At 34.8% G+C, this 17939-nt stretch overlaps 1 long non-coding RNA gene across 1 annotated transcript; it reads left to right on the top strand.

Annotated features, from left to right (window-relative positions):
- The first annotated feature begins 4970 nt into the window (after window positions 1-4970).
- LOC130684541 (uncharacterized) lies at window positions 4971-15870 on the top strand. Its single transcript, XR_008998824.1, has 2 exons — window positions 4971-5094; window positions 15332-15870. It is a non-coding gene; the product is annotated as an uncharacterized LOC130684541 (long non-coding RNA).
- Window positions 15871-17939: the final 2069 nt, after the last annotated feature.

Consider the following 17939-nt stretch of genomic DNA (forward strand, 5'->3'; position numbering starts at 1 on the left):
TTCACTCATCTGAGCTATTACACAGTATGCCATCCCTAAACCTTTTATAATAAGGAACACACGTTTCTCAGCCATGAAAGGGAATGAAATGTTCAGCAATTTGAGCTCCCTGGTACTGGGAAGGTGACAAAACATTTATATGTATCCAATCCATTCTACTCATTTGGTTCCAGCATTAGAAGGCACTGCCTCAGGCAGAGTCCTTTTGCTGTAGACATGTTCTTGGGAATTTGCAGGTGAACCAAATGACCCATAGTGATGACAGCAACATCTTTCAAGAGACTCAACTTTACTTAATGGATTCCCTAAAGACATTTTCTTTTCCTAAAACACAACATTTTTTTTAAAGTTTCACTGATAGTACAAATATTTGTTGCCTTTTTACAAAGAAAAATCCAAGAACCCAGTGACTAAGCTATAAACACATCATTTTCACTTATGTGAGACTCACTGTACAATCCACATTCTACTAGGTATCTTCGTATTTTCACTGATTTTTCAAATCCCTCTTCCTTGGGAAATTAGAATAATAATATCATGCTGGTGTAGTTAAGGCCTGGAACTTAATATTTGCAATGCTAATACTTAAAGACACCAAATAGATGGAAAATGTTTCACTATCTGGTCATTCTCTCTCCTTGATTTAGGGCTAAAGAGATCTCTGGATTCTAGTCTCAATCTTGTAAATAAACACTTGTGATGTCCATAGTAAGTCATTTAATTATTCTGGGCTTAATGTTCCTTATTATTAGAGATTATTATATAATTCTTAAAGTCACTTCAGAAATTTTATAATCACATTATTTGAAAATAATTTCAATGTATAGACTGAAAAATACTTCTTCGTTTAAAAGAATTTTACTTTTAAATTATGTTTGTTATACTTGTATTTCTTGCATGCTTATAAAAACTACAGCCACAATTACTCATATAAGAATATCTTGCTTAGTGTTAATGAGAAATAAAAATCATACTTTACATTCAAATAATACTTTCTGATTTTTTAAAGTATTTTTCATCTACTATTACACAGCATATTTTTATATGATCAACAGGCCAGGAATGATTATCCCAATTTTAAGGGCTTTTGTGTCCAAGTGCATACAAGATGTTAACAGAAAAATCCAGAACCAGGATTTTTTCACTTTGGGATCCTCATTCTCAATATAATTTGTATAGTAATGTGTCTTTCAGATATCAACTCTAACAAAGGAAATGTAAGGAGCCATTATCTTGAGCAGTCCATTTACTTTCTGCCATTATCTAGAGATGGCCAAGGGGGTGTGTCTATGCCATTTTCTGCCCACTGCATTTCTCATGAGTCATAAATGTGTTTTTCCAAGTTTCCAAGGTGAGCGTATGTATATGTGGCCATTGGAAATTTCCTGGGGTGCGATAGGTCTTCTCTTAACACAGAGATGAGTTTTATTTTATAGAAATTTAGAAATTGTAAAATAAGTGATGAATTTTGAATTTCAGTGTGTATGGTAGCACCAAAAAATAACAAAAGACAGTATTAAGAACTGTCTTCTGTATTCTCATTGCCCAGCCACTACCCTGCTCTTCCCCACTGCCACCAACAGTTTGGTGTTGTGATCTCCTAGACTGAGCAGCTGGACTAAGAACTTTATTAGGATCAAGATATTTTCCTTTTTCTTTATATTACACTCTATGAGAAAGTGCCTGGCACTCCTCTGTGGTCCTTGGGTAGACAACCATATCCCTGGAGGAAAGATCTGCTTATAGGCAATTCAGAAGGTATGGGGTCCTACTAGAATGTGTATTACGTCTTCCTCATTGAGCATCTCTAGAATCTTGGTGGTGGCCTGTTGTTACTCATCTCTGGTCTTACTGATCCTCTCATATAGAGACAGATAAGGAATTGGAAAGAATGTTTGGTTTATTCTATGAAATGTTGAGAATCAGACTCATGTATTCTTTTATTCATTCCATAAATATTTATTGAGTTCTCATATATTCAAGGTATACTATATAGTTGTTGGCAATCTACTGCAAACAACACAGACATAGTACCTGTTCCTATAGAGTTTACATTATGGCTAAGTGCAATGAGAAATCCCCAAGACAGCATGAATAAACAAGACAATTTCAGAGTGGAAAGATGCTATAAAATGTTATAATACAATAAATAAAGTATTTGTTGGGTTGGGGAGAATGCTACATTACTTAAGAAGGTAAGAGAGTCTTCTATATGGATAGCTTGCCATTCTGAGAACATGAAAAATAAAACCCATGGTGTATAGGTAAACCAATCAACAAACAGAAATTGTGCTGAGAATGGTCTTGGGAATCTTCCCCCTTCTCACAACAGTATATCCCCAGGGTCTAGCAAATACCTGAAAATCCACTATTAAACAGACTTTCCTTCTGGATTGCTCATCTACTAACATTCCAATGCTCTTGAGTGGAGAACCATATTAAGTCTACCCTCTAAAATTCAGCCTAAATTGGCTGAACAGTTTTTCTAGCAACAGCCATTTTTATTTCCAATGATCATATTTTTTTCCATTGAGGTATAATTTACATGTATAAAATGTTACAGATCTTTGGTGTATAGTTGGCTGAGTTTTAATAAATATCCATGCATGTTGCTACTATCCACATCAAGATATAGAACATTTGCAACACCCCAGAACATGCCCCCATGTTCCTTTGCATATCCTTTCAGTACTATTCCATACTTTTGCTTCATGCAGTTCAGTGACCAGATCTGATTTAGACTCTAAATTACCATTCTATAGTTCAGTCATGCAAGATATGTGGGCCACTTGTAGTGGTTGAAATAGTGTCCAATAAAGGGTGCTAATATAGTTCTCACATACAAAGGAAAACTTCAAACTATGAAAATGAGCAAACCAACTCATCTAGCCTTTGAAATTATTTTACATTTCTTGAAAATGACTACAAATACAAAAGAAACCTTGGAATGTAAGACTATAAAAAATATTTATTAATACAGAAATATGTTTGCAGGAAATTCATTTTGTAAATCTGTGTCCAAAAAATAAATATTTAACCAGAGGGGAAAGGTTTGCAAGATTTGCAATAATTCATCATTATATTGAAATTAGAGAAAAAGATTAGCAATCTTCCTAAGGGTTTGAGAAAAAATATCACTCAATTGAAATCTGAATCAAAACCAAGTTCAGGGAAGTTCCAGGAGGACTTAGGTTTCTATGACTAAGCCTTCTCTATTCCAGGGAGACCGTCTGACACTTCAGTTGTTATTTAACTTAATTTAATTATATAAGGGTTAGTTTTATCTCCAGATAGTTCCAAGAATAAAGACATTGAAGTAATGAGAGCATAGTATTTTAATCAGGAAAGACAAAAAGAAAAATACATATATGTATATGGATAAAATCTATTTTCTACATAATGGGCATAGCTGTCTAAAACACAACTGTTAATACCCTTGAGGCTATCCCACGTAAAAAGACCAGACAATAAAGCAGAACTGAAAGAGGACATGGTGTGATAAATGAACTTTCAAAACACTCATTTAATCCTCATCATCAACTTTAGCTATCAATTCTATACTGGTCATAAGAGTCATTTTTCCTTTAAACTGAAATATATAACAAACCAATCTGTGGACTAGTTTTACACTATACGTCACTCAAGAACATGTCACAAAAGCTTTTTCCTAGATGTTTCCTGAGTCCCTTAAAAATCTGTTCATCAAGCTGAGCTGAGGGCATGAAAAGTCAATGTTCAATTTGAAAATACCTGAGGTCAGCATTGAGAGTTTTAGTAGAGAAGGTTCGGTTAAGGAGAGTCACAGTCATCTCCATCTGGAAAGAGTGGTGATCATCAAACTAGAGAACAGTTCATCACTCATATGGACTAGGAGGGATGTATTTCCGTCCCTTTTGCAGATATCAATTGCAAAAAATAAATAACAAAAAGAATATAGAAAGTGCATTTGCTCTTTTGTAAACCAATCTTCAAAGGACAGATTTTTCCAAAAGAGCTAAGATGCACATGTGAAATGCCCTGGCTTCCAGGTGCTCTAAATAAACTACACTTTTACTACTCAGTGATCCATGGCCAATCACTTATGACTTGGGGGCTTACTTGAAATATAGAATCTCAGGCTCTAGCTCGGAACTAATGAGTCAAAACTACATTTTACCAACTACATACCACTAATTTGTACATATTAAAATCTGAGATGTATTAGGCTGTAAGACTTTAGCTATTGGTTTCTCTCCAGGTTATTAATTTCTCATGTTTACCTGATTATTATGTTCCCTTCAGATCAAGTCACTATCACCTTACTGTCTATCAGACTACTCAAAATGACTGAATCAGAATCTCCATTTCTTTTTAAGTGTCCTAGTTTCTTATGATCCCAGTAAATGTAGAAAATGGTTGTTTCAGGCAGTCATGGAAGGCATGATTTCACATTTTTAGTCTAGAACAAAGTCATTTAACATAGAATAGCATTTTATTTTTGTTTTCATTTATGTAAATTTTGAGCATATTTGGTTGTGGCAAGATAAATATACGCCAAGTATAGGGGAATAGAAAGAAATAGGGAAATGGCAATATTGGTAAGATAAACAACAAAAGTGCAAAACAGATTGTGTGTGTGTACTTGGGTATGTCTTTAACACTTTGCTTACAGAAAAAACCCCTGGTCAAATCAGTGAACCAAATCCATATCCAGATGGCTGGGCACATCTAAAGTGTCTCAGACAAAGAAGATTAATATAGATTTCTTATATTCAAACCATTGTATTGCCCTAATAAACATGTACCTTACATTTTTTGTTTGTTTGTTTGTCTGGGTTAGTCTGAATGTCTGTCTTAGATTAGGTTCTCTAGGAACCAGAGATTCCTGTGCAGGATGTTCTTTGGAGACATTCTCTAGATCGGTCCTGGGGAGTGGGGTGAAGGACACAGGAAGGAGGTGAATATGACCCAGTCACAAGAGCATTCCAGAAGAGGCACTCAGCCAAGAACTGTCAGCCACCAACCCTTTGTAGCTGGAGGAATAAATGCCTCAGTCCCGAAGGGGAATTTGGGCACCACCTCACGGAGTCCATTACAATGGAAGCCACTGAAATGGTAACTAAATTTCCCATTTTTAAATCTCCAAGAGGCTGGCAGAAATGCCTTATGTCTGTCTTTATCTCAGAATCTTACTTAAAGAATAGTCAGAGCAATTTTGTTTGTATTCTCTAGGTTCTTCTGCTGGTTGACAGCTTTTACATAAATCCTTCCACATATTGATTGTTTGGGGAACTACAAAGTACAGACTTCTTTTAAAAAAAATCTGCTTCATTAACAGATGAAGATTTTGTTTTACAGGGTCAGAAAAAAATCGTCAAACATGTCAAAAATTAACTAGGCCATTAACGAAAGTCCACATCATTTTCCTTAACTTAATTTTTTTCTAAGATTATATGATTCATGTCATAATTTCCTGAAGGTGCTCACATTGCTGATTAGATTATTAATTTGTGTTTATTATAGAGACTACGGTATAATGCTTTATCTTAATTAGTATTTTTATGCTTATGACTTTAAATATGTATGTAGCCAGTTTTTATGCTGTTTTCCTTCCTAATGTTACTAAGGTTAAGTGTTTTCTTTCAACAAAGAGAATTGACATTCAAATTAAAAGTAATTATAGATGCTTTATTAAATAAGGCAATTGGCATTTGTATGAATAGACATCTTCTCCATAGTAATAAAATGCAGACTGGTCAGCCTCTGAGTTTATGGTTCTGATGATGGTTCTTCCACATGAAAAAACAAATAAGGTTTATGTATAGACAATATTTGCAAATAGGGAAATGTCTATCTTTAATTCCTAGAGGTATCTTTCTTTCTTTCAAGAGAGAAAGTTGATTGCCCTTCATTCTCATAAGATCTACTAGAAAGTAGATCTGAACTAGATAAAGGTCATAAAATGATGTACGCCATTTCTCTTTTTTGCTCACTGTTTTCATAATGAACTGAGCAGTTTTAAAATTATGCATACACCTAACATGAATTAACTACCTTCTTTTTGCTAGATACTGTGACAAGTGCCAGAGCTACAAAAATAAATAAATGTCTTGGTCCACCAGGGGTTCAAATTCCAGTGGACAAATTGTGTTGAGGTTCAATGATTAAGAAAATCAACAGAATAGAGAAAATGTTCCATTTTCCATTTATTTCAGTTGTCAAGAAACAAAGACTGCAACACTATGACCTCAGAGATATTTGTTTCAAGGAACAAATGAACACTTCATTTAGACATTTAAGTACACACCAAAAAGACACTCTTTTTATATCTACATTTAATTGTTAGAATAACAAAGAAAACAACTTATTTGATGACATTTTTTAGAAAGTAAGCAACAACATCCTTTTTCTTCTGTATTCAAAGTGTTAGGAATCTGAAAGATAGACTAAGGAATGGGGCCTTCTCATCAAAGTTTAGTGTTGTCTGTATTTTGAGGTGCTTAAGTGCAAGACTTTACATTCAAATACAATTCTTGTACCACTGGCAGGGAAAGGACACATAAAAGTCTATAATGTAGAATCCGTCAATTTGCTCTCCGGGTCTAAATTTTCTCATTGGAGAAAATGAGAGGGCTATTCACTTATTTATTAAAAAAATATTTATTGCATATGTGCTAGGTTTAAGGTTATGCATTGAGGATAGATATCTAAAACAGTAACATATTGCCTATTTTCACAAAGCTTGCCAATGTGGGGAGTCTACCTATGAGAGAATGGAAAATTTCAACGTGCAGTATACGTATTGAGTGATAATCAGTTATGTTCAAAGATCGCAAATGTAACCTGGATTTTAAGGAAAGATTCCTGGAAGAAGTGGAGTTTAATCTGAGGCCAGAGTGGTCACTAGAATTGCTATGGTGGCTGGGTAGGTAGAACAGGACTGTTTGTATAATATGCAGGAAGAAAATGTGTAAAGGTTCAGTGAGCATGACTGGGACCAAAAAGAGCGTAAGGCAGGGGAAGGAGTAACAAGGATGTAAAGGATGAAACTGGGGAGGAAAGCAGGACCTTGAAAGAGTCACTAATGAAACATTTCCTAATTGAGGCAATCGCCTAATCATATCTAAATTTTACAAATATAATTTTGCAATGTAGAGGACAGCTTATGGCTCCTATATAAGAAAAAGATAATTCCTTTCTAAACTGGGGATAGAAAGAAGTTTAGAGACTTAAGAGATTAGTTCAGATGTACAACTAACCGGTGTAGTCAATGTTCGGATGTGAGGATAAGGGAAAGCATAGAGTCAAAATGATACCTGAGTTTCTGACTTTAGCAATTGAGAGGATGGTCTTGCTATTTACTTAAGAAAATAGGAAAATAAGTACATATAGTAGTCAAAATAATGCATATTTTTTTGGACAAGTTTTTTTGGGTATATCTGTGAGTAGCGTACAGGCATATTAATTAGAGGTCTAGCTCTCATGAGAAACATCTGAATCGGAAATATAAATGTTGAAATCATGGGCTCACATGTATTTGATGTGATATATATCCTCTTGTCTTTAGTGGAACTGGGGATGAGATCAAGTTGCAGGGGCCAGGAGAAGAAGAGGTAGCAAAGTGGACTTGGAGCAAGCAGTAAGAGATGTAGAAGATTTGGAGAACAAGTAACGGTAGCTAAAGAAACAAAACATTTCAGAAAAAACTGCGGTGGTCAACAAATTCAAGGATTGTAGAGAAATCAGGTTAAATAGGTAAAGGATATCCAGTGGATATAGTAATAGGGGAATATGCAGTTGTCCCAAGGCAATCAGGTTCAACAATGGGAAGAACAAAAAACTGGTCTAGAGTACTTGCAGACGGGAAGGCCAGACAGTGGAAGCAGTGCATGTAAGAATGTTCCCAGGAAGCCTGGATATTAAGACAAACTGAGGATCAGGGCTGCAGGATAATGTGGAGTCCAAGTATTCTACATTTTTCTAAAATGGGTAAGGTTTGACAGTAGTTAAATACTCCTTAGAAGAACATAGTAAAGGAGAAGTTGAAGGTGAAGGACAGAGGTGTGAGAAATGGACAGAATAACTGTCAGGTGTTGGAGGAGCTTCCATCTGGTGGCTTCTCTATCTTCTGTGAACTGGGAGGTATGTTTGAGAGAAAAATTACATTTGTTGGTCAAAGGATGGGGAAAAGGGGAGGAGGCTTAACACATTGACGGAAAACAAGAGCAAGTAGGTACAGAAATATTGGATCTCCAATAAGAATTAAAGTGCAGCTGAGGTTGGAAAACACGGGGTTATAGCTGTGATCAGAAACACAAGACAGGATATAGCCAGAGAGATGAGTCAGTCTATGGTGAACATTCTGTCTGCAGCAGTCAGATGGGACCAAGGATTCTTGGGGATGAGACTATTAGCAAGAAGGGAAGTAATGGAATATGCCATTTTAAGTTAGGTTTATTAGAAAATGTTCTGATTTTATTGGATGCTGTGTAACAAATCATCCCCAAAATTAGTGGAATGAAATAATTACAATCAGTTATTTTGTTGAAAAATCAGTAGTTTGGAAAGATATTCTCACTCTATCACTGGTCATTATCTGGACGTTTGACTTCAGATAAAGAATTCACTTGCAATATTGACTCATCTACAAGTTATTGCCAAGGAGTTAATGCTAGCTATTATTTAGGAGCTTAGCTAGAGCTGACAACTATGGGCCTGAGTGGGCCTCTTCCAAGGGATGCTTTGGGCTTCCTCACAGCATGGCAGTGGGATTCTGAAAGAAACTTATTCCAAAACACAAGAAGTGAAAACTAATTGACTTTTGAGGGGTGTGCCAAGAAATTAGCCTAGTGTCATTTTCACCTTATTCTTTTGGTCAAGCATTCACAGAACTTGTTGTAATTCAAATGAGGAGGATTGAGAGTGTTAAATAAATGGGCCACCTCACCAAAGAAAGGCAGAAAGGGGCTGACAGATAGAAGACATGAAAGGAGCTAAGGGGTCAGAGTTTACCACGTGACCTGGGTACTCTGCCTAGCTCTTCTTGGTATGGATATGCTTTACCATATTTTGTGTCCTGCTCTTTATTTAAGATGCTCTGACAGTATTCTGGGGTTTTTTTGGTATTTTTCTTTTAACATTAGAAATTCATTTTCTACTATTCCTTGATGCAGAGGTATCTGGAAGGCATTGTTTTATGAGGTCCTGTTCTAAGCCCTTTAAGTTTATGCTTGGGAAGAAATTCTGTGCAGGAACATAAAGTGTCATCCTCCAGCCTGTTTATTTCTAAAGACAATGAAGGAAGATGGGTCCAGGCCAGCAGAAAGCATGCTCGCTCCTTCCATCCCTTCTTAACTCCCCTAAATGCTCATGTTCTGAGAGAGGGAAGCAGTTAATCGTTGGAACTGTACCGTCAATTCTGCTAATATTTCTACACTCCGAGTGACAGAGTTCATATCATGCAGTTAGTCTTTGGGAGAAGACATTGACTCACTGTCTTTGTTACAAATAGAAAAAGTTCATTTGCATTAACTCTCCTCTCAAGATCATCTAGGAGGAATTTCTAAACACTATTTTATTTTTACAGTAAGGCACACTAAATTTGCGTCTGCACTAAAGCAAAATTAATAATAAATAGACATGGCCTGGACTGAAGTTTAACTTTTTCAACGCTTGTGTAAAAGCAAACACAGTATGTAAGATTGCATTAGAACCCTTTAAGAGTATTGTCTAATATGAGTTTTTACCTGCAAATGGTGGTTAGAAGAAATGGCTTGTCTATTTGCTTTTTGAAGACCATGGAGAACCTCCCTTTGTAAGCATTTAGATTTTATCATAAGCACTCTATGTAGTTGTCTGATATGTGGCCACATAGCCCTAGTTTCCAATAAAATAAAATAAAATGAACACAAAGAGTTTTTTAAATGTCCTAAAATTCAGAATTTTTATAACTCCTCCCTACTTAAATATGCAATAAAATTGAAATTTTAATGAGTGATGACACATGCAACTAATAATATTTAATAGCTTGCTTATTGCTTTAATGAGAGGCAAGATCATATAATGATTAAAAGCAATCACTTTGCAAATCAGACATTCTAGGTTCAAATCTTGATGCTACCGCTTATCACCTGAAAATGCATAAAAACAGCAATACATTTTAGAAAAACATACTGATATATACAACAAAACATACCCACTTTTTCTTTATATTCAGATAGTCTTTTGCTCCTTTGAGTGCACAGATGTCTCTAGTGTGCCTGATTTTCTGCCCTTCTCATCACAGACACATCTTACCTGAAAACATTCTTCTCCATCCCTCAGGCACTATTACTTCCCTCTTCCAATTACAGGATGGAGTTTTCTCCTTGGAATCTTGTAATCCTCTCACATTCATCTTGTTTTCCACAATTTGATCAGTGATAAAGGCATAACTTCTGAGCCTCAGAAACTGAAAACGTTTTCAGCATTTTCCTAGGAGACTTCTCAACTCCCCTTTTAAGCCAGCCAGTGTCAATAGATTGAGGAGGTGGAAAAGCTGAAGGGAAGGGGGCATGGAGGGTTGTCGTTTCTGAGCTCACAACAGTAATTCCAGTTTATACACAGAAAGGGAACTGAACAAACTGACCAAAGAAAGAAGTAATCTACATTACCAGATTACTACACATTAGGCATTTTTATATTGCCCAAGCTTTCTGAAAAAGTCATCTATTTTACAAGTAATTTATTTTTTCTTAACAAGGTATTCAGTAATTAATATTTCTATTCTATCCTCTATTCCTGGCTGCCTCCTGGGCCCCTCTTCCTCCTTTTATTCCTCTTGGTCATTTCTGACAAGAAGTGAGCAGATCAAAACTGTATCTGAGATGACTACACATATCTATCTATCTCATTAGGCCATTGTAAGACTAAATTTAGTCTGCCGAAATTGTATTTTGGTGAAAATTTTTTTGTTCCGCCATACAACTGGCACAACTTTTCTAAGACCATAATATTGGAATTGTAATAGAAAAAAATGGTTTGTATTTGATTGATCTTAAACTGAGCTACGTGATGAGTAGAAAGAGTTAATAAGAACAAAACCCCAAAGATAATATTATAAAGGCTTTCCACAGTTATCAGACAAATGAAGAACAAGAAAAAAAGAGGGCAAGCATGGAGAAAAACGTTCCCTTTCCCAAAAGCTCTTTTTGAAAATTACTTGGAGACTTAGAGACTCTGTTGACTTTAATTAAGTGCTCATTAGATTGACAAACTTTTTAAAAAAGTGATCCTGCTTGCCATGTGGGTTTTCACATGCTCTCCTGGATTTCCCTCTAAATTGCTTCAGAACCCTTTCAGAATATTTATTTATGCACAGGAAATTACTCATAACCCTTTAAAGAATTCAGATGGATTTTTATGTCCTGTGGTTACTACTTCATTATTTGTACAGTTTTATAGTTTTCACTGAGATCTCTTAACTCCTCCATGCAAAGTCAATGTCTTTCTAAATAGGACTTAATGCCTCTGGTACCAGTAGGGAAATAACTTATAATCCTTGAAATCCCCAGAGTCAGATGTCAACTCAGACATAATTGAATAGGTAAAGTCCTGGAGGCTGTGACTATACACAAATAAACAACTGAGCAATTCTTCCAACCATTCATCTCAACAGGAAAAAGAAAAGCTGAATCAGTTGTTTCTTACTGTGTGGATACATGAATACTACCTTCTGATTGAATATTTTACTTTTGAAATACTATCGATGGATTTCTCTTAGCCTCAGTTTATCAGGGTAGTACAAAGCCTAACACTGAAGAACTGTCCATAGAAGAGCCAGCACTAGGACATAATTTCTGGTCTCTTCACAAAAAAATGAGTATAGCTGGAATTATGGGCACTGAACCCTTTCAGTGGAAAACCCACATGTAGCTCTCCACTCCCCCAAAACTTAACCATTAATAGCCTGCTATTGACCAGAAGCCTTACTGATAACATAAACAGTCAATTAACACATATTTTAGGTATGAATTATATAGTGTATTCTTACAATAGAGTAAGCTAGGGAAAAATATGTTTTTCTCAAATTGTCTGAAAAATCCAAAACATTTTCCAATATATTTGTTGAAAAAAAATCCATATGTAAGTGGAGCCACTCCAATCAAACCCACTGTGTTCAAAGGTCAACAGCTGCACTTGGAGAAGCATTACTTTAAAAATATTAACCTTAGTTAACTATTATAGTTATCGTCTATTTCCTAGATCTTCTTTACTTGTTTTACATTTCTTTTCATTTGTTATAGTATTAAAAGATGGTGCAATCATTGATATTAAAACAGAGTATTTCCTAAAAGCATAGAATTTGGAAACCAGAAAGTATATTGACAATTACATATTTCATACCCATTGCTTTTAGATCTTTTGACTAATAGCAATATCAATGTGTTACTGAATGAAGTGCTTCAACAGGTTGAAAGCTGAGTCTGATTTCATATTGCTTCTTATAATATCACTAGGGCATAATGGTTTTGCCAGGATATATCCTTATAATTGCTTTATTCTTGATAATGTATTAAGTTCAGAACTATGTGATGCCTAGTAAATATAGGAAACATTAAATTGAAATTAGAAATGATGGGAATAAATATTACAATAATTCTTAAAACATGACTAAAATATTCTATTCCATATATACTAGTTATATTATTACCCATGTATTACCTATATCAAAATTCCTCTGTCAGATGTGAAGCTGTCTTTGGCACTTCAGCAAAACAATGCTAATAACACCAGAATGAGATACCATTTCATGCCAGCTAGAATGGCTAAAATACAAAACACTGAGAATACCAAGGGTTGGCAAAGATGTGGAACAAATAAAACTTTCATGTGTTATTGATAAGAGTGTGAAATGGGACAACCCTTTCCTTAGGAAAGGTGTATATAGTTTTTCATAGTGGTATGTGCATCTGCTCTGGGAACAAGTATTTCCACTCCTAGGGATTTGCTAAGAGAAATGAAAGGATAAGTTCTAGAGGTGTATACCAGAATGGTTTACAACAGCTTTATTCATAATAGCTCCGAACTGTAAAAAACAAAAATATCTATGAAGAGAATAAACAAATTGGGGCTAACTTATGCAATTGAAGACTTTTCAGCAATAAAGAAATAATGGATGCTTTATATGAACAATAATATGGCTGGATTTCAAAAATATTATGTCAAGTTGAAAGAGCCAAAGATGAGATTACATACTATATGATTCCGTTTATATGAAGTTCAAGAACAAGCACAACTAATTTATGAATCATGGCTGCTTAGCAAGCTGACAGTTGACTGGAAGGGGCATAGGGAAACCTCCTAGGATACTGACAATGTTCTCTAGCTTGACTAGGGTGGTGGCTACATGGGTATATACATTTATCTACTACCCATTGAATTGTACTCTTAGGTACATCAACTAAGTACATTAACACATTGAATTGTATACTTACGATCTGTAAAATTATTCAAATATACATTTTACCTAAATTTTTTTAAATATTGGAAAGGAAATAATTGCCATGCCCAATATGGTTTTTCATTTATTAGAAATAAAGACTCTCAACATCTGTTGTGCCAAGAAATGTTTTTTAATAGAAATCTTAAATAGATAGTCTTAGTTTTTTATTCATAAATTTTAAAGTATACATAAATAGGTAGTTTTAAAGAAGAAATATGTAAGAATTCTAAACATCCAATTGTGGAAGGTTTTTTCTTTTTTAATGATGCTATACCACAGAGTTACATTTCAATCTATATTTTACTCTACTACTCAGTCCTAACACCAAACAAGACACAATATGTCATTTTCATATAATTTTCAACAGTCATGTATCTCATTATTTGATTAACTTAATTTTGGCAAATATTAATTTGTGGAATGATTTAAAATGTCATTGTATATTATAAATACAATTAAAATTAGTTTTTGCATATTATAATATGGTTTTAATTTATAAAGAAAACTTCTTAAAACATATTGAAAAATGTATGAATGCAAAATTAGTTATTAAATTCCTACCCCAAATTGAGCACATGATTTAAAAAATTTAATTATTGTGGTATATGTTTCTATGAGACTAAATAATTTGGGTAACTGCAGTTCAGTAGGTAGAATTAATTTCTTTTCTGATTTTGTTCATTTTATCTGCTCAGTCCCAATATCTGGAATTTCCATTTCTTGAAAATACTGTTTGTGATGCAGTGGGCACTAGTCACGACAATACACAGCTACGGTCAGGAAAGTTAGCACCAGTTGCCTAACTTTTCAGATTCTCACTTCATCAATAAAGGTACTGAAATTTAGTTGTCCTGAACTCATGACTCATGGAAGCCGAGCTGCCAGTCCTAGATCAGATCAGATGTTCATGCTGAAGATGGCTTTGTGTGTTGATTCCCCATTAACGTTTTCATCTTGACAGAGGCTATCATTGCCTTAGCCCCAGGAAGGAACATTCTAGAAATGTTTTTTGGAGGGATTTTTCCTTGGCAGGAGATTCTCAAAACATGACACATAGAGAATAGCATTTTACCTATTTCACAGTGTAAGTAATACTATCTAAATAATATTACTTTAAACAAACACATTAGCCATCAGATTGTTCTTCTGACTTTTCAGTGTCCCTAGTTTTGGGCACCACCAATAAAAATCTTTCCAAAGACCAGCAATTGTCCATCCACGTTCTGTGTTGGCTATGTGATCACTGCCAATTCAGTTAAGGACATGTCAGCTTCCCATTTGATGAGGTCCTTGATGAGTAAGTCCTGAAGCTTCAACTGAGCCTGCACATGTGTGCATTTAAATATTCTCACACAAAACTGTAAGGATATCAAAAGCTGAAAAAATAAAATATCCACACAAAATGGGACATCCTAAAATAATGTGCTTTTCTACAGTGAACTCCCATTAGTTGAAAGCAGTTCATATTTGGCTCATACTCAGTTTTGGCTCACATGTTGCTCCCAAATAACTAACTTGACTCTTTGTTCGTCTGAATTAGAAACTAATTATTACTCAGTTACAATGCTTTACATTTCAATGCCTTAAGTCAGCTATTAAGATGGCAAGAACAGCCTTATCAGCCACTTTATGGCCCATTATGTTGAACACATAGCCACAGTCTGCAGGAAATGCCAGGTTTGTGCATGCGTCCTTGCCTTAGGTACAAACTGATAAAAAGTTTAGATGAGATTTTCATACTGCAGCTACCACTGTAGGGAATGGGGTAGAAGGTGGGTAATAGCTTATACTAACATGCCTGGTAGACAAAAAAGGGCCCGTTTTCCATAATTCGCTCAAACTCCAAACAGCAACTTAATTTTCTTCCAGTTTTCAGTTTGAGATGCACGGCAGGGATCTCCTCCCCAAGCAAAAGGCAATATGAGGTGAGAAGACAAGCATGCTGCCAGCACAGGTACAGGCCTGCATGATGGAGCTGCGGCTCTCCGAGAGAGGCTTTTCATTTTAACAACTGTGATAGCGAAGGAGGAAGCCTAATGAAGATGGTCTAATTGAAGTGGGAGAAGGAAACATTAACTGCGCATCAAAAGGAAGACTTTGGGGCTTATTTAATTTGGACCCCCTTGTTTGATCGAGCATTAAAACTGGCTGAGAGGTCAAGACACTCAGAAAAATCAGCGCCTACACCATGACAAAGCCCTGGATGCTGGAAAGTTTGTTGGCTTTATTTTAGTTTTTTTTAATTATATGAAGCCATATTGCTCTGTTCTGTTCTGTGTGTTCTCATTTTCATAGGCATGTTGACTCTGGGATACAGACACCAGGGACAAGGATTTAACTAATATGTGGTGATTACATGTGATGACCAAATGTAGCCCTTTTTTTGATGCATGTGCTTCTTTGCTACCGGAAAAACTCAATATCCTGCACAGAGAAACATAAGAATGAAAAATTTGAAAATATAAAACAGAACACAAGGAAACTAAGGACATGAGAAAGGATGAAAGAAAAAATATATACAAAGAAAGCAAGACCAGCAGATAATAGGCACATGGCTCCAAAGGAGAGTAAATTCAAAGAGATTATAAAATCTCACTATGAAATTCACAAATGATACAAAAGTTAAAATCATGAAAGTTATATTTAACTGCCAAGGCCAAGGAATTTCTCATTCAGACAAAGTCATGTGATCATGAACACTCCTATGATGGAAACTTTCCTTATAAGATAAAATTGCACTTCAAAAGTATCTGGTAAATTCTCAGTAAAAAGAAATGCATGTAAAAATATGTCTGATTTTTTTATCGGAAAGTTACAGCTAATCATTTAATTTCTAACCAATAGATTTTCTGAACCTGCCAAACCTTTAACAATTCTTGGGAAAAACAACTAACAATCAAATGCACTATAGACCTTACACATGTTAGAGAACTCCTGAGGCATGTTTAACAGGAATAAACAAAATATCTCTAAAGGAAAATCATATTTGTGTTCTTACCTACAGGAAACTCATGAAGAACCCACTGAGGATAAGAAAGTCACTGTTTATTTTAGTTAGATTCTTAGGTCTTTGACTATATTGATCAATATCACCCCTGAGTAAGTTACTATGGGATTGAGGCTTTGCTTGATTCAATAAACCCCAAGTTTCTTAACCCCTCCCACTTTTTTAAAGAAAGGTGAGTAAATATTTTTAAAAGAAGGCTTAACTTTTTTTATGCCTTGAGAGATTCTTCAGTCTTCACTTTAAAGGTACATGGATGCTTTTGAAATGCATCTTACTGTGGTCTAGCCAAAGGCTAGAAAGAACTTTAAATCATTTGTTTAGTCCTAAAAATCAATGAAGAGAAAAAAATATGGCACTCATATAGGTAGCAATAAACAAATACTATTTTATACTGCAACATATATTTAGAAGCCAATATTTTAAATAAAAACAAAATACATGTATAATAACAAATCTTTCCCACCTATAAATTTGTTAAAAACCCCACTTGCATGGATTCATTAATTTGTTAATTCATTTAATCATCTTTTGAGCATCTATTGCACCAACTCCTGTGCTATGTATCAGAAATATATGTTTTTCACTTGAGATTGAATTTTGACATCCTTGGTACTTTAAATAAGTCTCATGAGATATAATATCTGAGGACTGAGGATGAGATAATTTTACTTAAAACTCAAAGTCATGAACATGTACATTTATTTTAAATTATAGAATTAATTAATCAAACTGGTAATTATTATATTCTCGACCTGGGAATTTGGTAAACCATGTAGACTATATAGAATAACAGGAATATTTAGTCAAAGCATCCCTTTTCAAATTATTATGGATTAAAATTAACAAAATAATTTCTACCATTTCTTAATTACTCACTGTGTATCGAACAATATATTTCAGATACCTTTGAACGTTTCACATTGTCATCTCCAGGCCAGGAGAGAAATAATGCTTACTATGCTGAACATTCTTAATGTTTTCATTTGTTATAATTTGTTTATTGTATATACGTCATTCATTGACTAGACAGAACACCTATATGTAAAGTAAGGCTGTTTTCAGTCATCCAGTTTGATAAGAATGGCACTACATCATAGCCAAACAGTGCACTTGTCATATAATCCTTCTTTGAGTTCTTAAATAATATTCAGAATCAGTTCATTTTTAATGGAAGCCCTGATCAGAGTCTCTCCTCCCTCAGCCCCATCAGTACAAACTGTTTCAAAAGCTGTCTAACAAGTGGGACTTACCATTCAAACTCAATAATTACTAAATAACTGGAATGTTTCATGTATTTTTATTGCAAACAAATTCAGCAGTGTGTATCTGACACTAAAGAGTGTTATAATTAAGATAATAGGTTTCCTGCAAACAAACCACATGATGAAAATGACTCATGTTTTACCCTTTTAATGTGAAAAATATAAAATTATCTGTTCCATAAGTCACAGGACGCAGTTCTGGGCCCAA

This window comes from Manis pentadactyla, chromosome 8 (assembly GCF_030020395.1).
Source record: "Manis pentadactyla isolate mManPen7 chromosome 8, mManPen7.hap1, whole genome shotgun sequence".
NCBI lineage: Eukaryota > Metazoa > Chordata > Mammalia > Pholidota > Manidae > Manis > Manis pentadactyla.